Raw genomic sequence first — 5,324 nt, 5'->3', positions numbered from 1 at the left:
ATAATATGCTACTTGGGTAAAAATAAAAACAGTAAAAGTTGTATTTAGTCGTTTTCTAATAAAAAATGAAATTTGTAAAAGTTGAACTGTATCTGTTGAGCATATTAAAAAATATCCAGCAATTACTGCCAATTCAATATAAATTATTATTAACTATAAAATTTTCGTATTTTGCGAAAATCGATTTCTTATAACATTTGCGATTTTATTTGCAACATAATGGCGATAACTTTTTACCAAGCTGATTGCACGCAACAATATACCATATCTAATCCTACAATAAGCGATCAAAATTGTAAAATATATAATTTTAATGTGCAATCGTTACTTTAAATAGCCGTTTTGAGCGCATCCCACACGACGGCGGTGCTAAATGTCTGCAGCAAGCGTGCTTGCAACATAAATTTTGTTATGTGATTTTTTTATGAATACCTTTTATATCATTTTCCAATGCAATGCTTACAACAAAAATGTAAAAATCCAATTGTAGCAAAGATAAATGGCAATTGTAAAAAGAAAGTTGTAAAAAAGAAAATTGCATAGCGGCGAGAATAAAAAGAAGAGAATTAATCTAAAATGGATTTCACATTTAATTTTTCACTTTATTTATATTTTCATACATTGTGTGTTGGCTGCTTGTGCAATTTAAATTAAAAGTACGCCAAGTGATAATAAAAATTCCACGACAGTGTTGCTTTTTATGGCAGCTGAAGGAAAGGAAATGCGAGTTTTACCATTTTAGGTATTTTGTGCGCTTGAGGGGTGAGGTGTAGAGGAAAAACACGGCAGCAGCATAATAGATACAGATAAGGGATGCTATTTAAGGAAATTTGAAGAGCTATGCATTTTATTAGTTTGTGATAATAAAACGTTTTGAAAAGTCATCAAGCGCAACAATAACGCGTTAATAAATAATGCAGACAAATCAGAGTAGTTGAATGGAAAAAGGTTGTAGGGAAATTCAAGTTAGCATGAGTGGATAGATATAGACCTATTGTAAATATAAGTACATACAAATATAAATTTAATATAAATGTTCCACAAGTTCAATAAAGTCGGGCTTCCATATATGAGTTATAACGCGGTAAAAAAAAATTTTTGCGTTATCTCTAACTCTTGAGTGCTCCTGTATACTATCTGGTAGAACCTAGTCATAGTCTTCAGAGTTGTATATGCGTATGCATTTTTTATGTTTGCTTTTTCAAAGTATACATTTTTTCGGCGATCTAATCCCGTTTGGATCGGTAAATGTTAATCATGTCATCAGAGTCTTACAATTGGTATTTCCCTTACATTGGCATGAGGATTTCGAGGATTATTGGAGACTAAGTATATATGACGATGGAGCTTTGTTTGTATTGTGTGTGGAGTTTCCCGTTTCACAAGTGAATCCTCTAAGTTGTTTGTGGACAGCAAATGTAGGTGGATTCCTCATTGTTTCAATTTTCACAGGTTTTGAGAGTCCAAAGGAGAAACTTTTAAAGTTCGGCTCTTTCATTGTTTACTTTGGCTGTAGCAGCTGCTATCTATCTGTTGACAGCTATATGACAATAACACTTTTGCCGAAAAGTTAGAGAGAGATGGCATGTACATATTGTATTCATAAATCGCCAGTATCCACATCCTGATTAACATGTAAAGACATTTGTAAAGCTTCAATAAAGGTTGAATTTTGCCTTAATGTGATGCTTGGTCACAACTGAACCTTGGAAAACTCAAACATGTCATTATTTTGCAGTTGACAATATTGCATGCATTTGTATAATCTTTTAATACTCTTGCCTTAAAATGAGAAATAGTTGTAGTATTGACCAATGGCCACGTCCTCATAACTCTAAATACAACTTTTATTATTCTTCGAACTTCTCTGCCTTACTCTTTCCATCTACCACTTTTATTCAATGCCGTTTGGTTCGTTCGCTTCACAAGTTCATCCTCTCTTCTCTTCCACCCTATCTTTATTACTTTGCTAATTGAAACACATATGCAAATTATGTTCTTATTGTAAGATTTTCCGAACCCTTAGGTTTGCCTATTTCTTTTCTTTTTCCCTATCTTCGTCTTCATTTTCATCATACTTCTCTTTTCTCAATCCATAAATTGACCCTTCGCAAATCCTTCATTCTTGGATTGCCCATCAATTTTATATCGATTTAAGCATTTCTTTTATGCTTCTCAAAAGTCACAGTCCTCAGCTTCAATATCTTGCAATTATTACTTGCTTTCCATATTCATTTAAATTGCTTTATTTGTACATATGGATGTATATATGTTGTGCGGTTGAGATTTGTTTGCCGCACTGTTTATTTGTGGTCAAAGTTGCAATACGTCAAGCATTCTATGGTTCAGGTATACTATATATAAAATACTTGCTAGTATCTGAGAAATCAAAAAGAAATTATAAATTGACAGAACTTACACTGGAAGCCAATAAAGCTTTTATAGCTTGTATTTAGAAGATGCACAGTGGTTAATTTTCTGTAATCAAGTAGGTATATTCTTTATAGCTTTTATTTGTTAATCTAATTGAATGCTTGGCTCTAAGACACAACTAGTTTATTTACAGCAATTACTTAAGTCGGTACACCTCAGTAGTACGTTGCGATTTTTACATTAAATAAAAATATCAAACAAAGAATTTATCTCAAGCTTGGTATTTCCAACCAAATTTGGTGTGCGAAATCGTTGCGAATGTTGAAAAAGAGTTAAGATGATTCAATTTTATCAAAAACACAAGCCTATTGTGGTACAAGGACTTCAAAGGTGACCGAGAGATTGTTAAAGACATGCCTTATTCTGGGCGACCTTCGTCTATTTAACTAATGCAAATATTGCAAAAGTGAAGGATATGGTGCTTGAAAATCGTCAGGCAAGTGTTAGAAGATGGCAAGAGAGATTGATATCTCTCGCGAGTCCGTTCGAATCATGGATATTTTGAGTATGAATTTCGTTTTTGCTCGCCTCGTCCTGATAAAGCTGAATTTTTTTCAGAAAGAGTACCGTAAAGCAGTGTATTTGGACTCAGACATGTTCGAATTCCGATACCATATTCATGGAGAGCATTATAAATGCCGAGGAGACATGGGTTTATGAGTTTCGCATGCAAACAAGTCAACAGTGATCTGAAAAGAGGCGAAACCAAAAAACCACGCCACAGCTGGTCAAAAATCAAGGTGATGCTCATTGTTTTTTTCGATATTCGTGGTTTGGTGCATCATGAATTTGTTTCGGAGAGACAGACCGTCAATATGGAGTTCTATGTGGTCGTACATATTGAACCGTTTGCATGAGAACATCCTTCGAAAACGGCCGTCATGTTCCCCAAACTGAAATTGCTGCTCCGTAGAACTCGTTGTCAGTAGATTGGATAGATCTGAAAATCTGAAAAGTGTTTCAAGAACTTGAAAAATCGTTGTTATAATTATATTATATCTGATGGGGATTACTTTGCAGACTAAAAAATATATTATGATAAATATTTAGATATTTTGCGTTTTATTTACAATTGTTGGGTACTTTCTTGTCACAATGTATATTTTTATTTCACTCTTTAATTATATCCGTATTGTGTTACAACTCCGAAAACCTTAAATTGTACAAGGTAATATGATTCTTTTGAGATTGAAGCTTTGATGGCGGAAGAATCGAGGGTATTTTGGTACGCGTAGGCTAATTTATTTCTAGAATGGATATTCGGGTCTATATAGCTGGAACTGTCTGCTTCCTATTAGATTAAGAACTATAATGTGATGCTAAGTTGAATGTTAAACCAGCTTAGCAGGCCGGTCTCTAGTCATATCTAATCTATCTATACCGTGGTTCGCCAAAAGAATGATTGTCGAGATGCTTTCAACTCAGTCTTGTAAAGGCTAAGCAATTGAGGAGAAAACTCCTTGGCCTTCACCTATATCCATACAACTTTAACATTTTGCGTTCTTAGCCATACTGCATGCCTTTTGGACAATAGAACAACTTCTACGATTACGTTCTACTCTATACCAGAAGGATTTTGCAGTAGGACAAGAGCTGGTCTTCGACAAGCGCCAGCTAAGTTACCGCGAGGTCCATCCTTCAGAGCAGTACGTCAAGTACTACGTTAATAGTAGTAATTTTTTTCTGAAAAACACTACAGTCATTAAGTAGCCCAAAGCTGAGCTTGACGGAGAGCTCCAGAAAACTTCCCCAACAACTTTCCCTCCAGGCTTCGAGTCATCCTTGAATACCATTGCGTCTCTTGTCCAGACACTTCGCTGGGTTCACATATCTAATATCGGTATATAAGCAGAAAAAAACCACCAGGAGTAGACACTCCGACACAGATATCCAATTTGTGTGATGTAGTTGGAAAAGTAGAGAATTTCAGGATCTTCCGGTTTGCACCCATTCACATACCTAGATTAACTGAGTTTCCTTTGGTCCTTTAACCGAGTTTGATTAATAATAATTATTTTTAATTTTCAAAGTAGCGTGTCCGATAAGTGCTCTGGACATAAAGATGGTAATTTAAAATTTGTGTAGTACAATGCGTTACCAACCCACTGTGCGACTATTGGTTATCGCATTTTGTCTATTATAAATCCAAGTACAGTCACATATAACTAATTTTGCTCCACCACTGTGTTACCAAACAACTAACACATATGTATCTCAGTTTTTATATTTACGGGCACATCTTTTAAGTCCTTATTCAAACGCATCCCTACAAGTCGCTATCGTGCATCTTTCACCGTGCTTTTGTCAAGTTAGTTGTAAGGAATACGTCAGTTGCTGCACACATACACAGAATTTTACGATGACTGTGATGAATTCGATTTTAAAATATTTAAGTTCTATTCAAAAGCTGCAAGCTATAAAACCAGCTACATCCTTTGCGCCCGCTCGCCTTTGCCAATTCAAATTTTATTACGCTGACCAAACTATTCATTTTTGCATGTTGGCATTTTATTGGCAGTTACAACGTACATGAATGGCTGAATAATGGAGCGAATTGCATGGACAACACTAGAAAATAGTAAACATACACTTATGGCGGCAGAGTACAGGGCACTTGGGAGGCATGACAAGCACTTAAGAAATGCTCGAAGTGAAGAGGTTGTCAAATACATGGATGATGGTATATGGTGTTGCTTTAGTGTTTCTGTAACGCTCTGCAGTTCGGCAAGTCAACCGAATGCCTTTGGGGCGATTGTGCGTTTTGGTGTTTACAAGTTCACCACTCATCCAAACACAAGCTTGTGACCAAGCTGTGGCGCTGTGGCGCAGACATTTGACCTAACGAACCATAAATTACGACCCGAAGTTTAGTAAAGCACACGAGCGTGTGA

This window comes from Bactrocera neohumeralis, chromosome 6 (genome assembly GCF_024586455.1).
Source record: "Bactrocera neohumeralis isolate Rockhampton chromosome 6, APGP_CSIRO_Bneo_wtdbg2-racon-allhic-juicebox.fasta_v2, whole genome shotgun sequence".
Lineage (NCBI taxonomy): Eukaryota > Metazoa > Arthropoda > Insecta > Diptera > Tephritidae > Bactrocera > Bactrocera neohumeralis.
The sequence above is the reverse complement of the archived record's forward strand: the minus strand, read 5'-3'. Positions refer to the sequence as shown.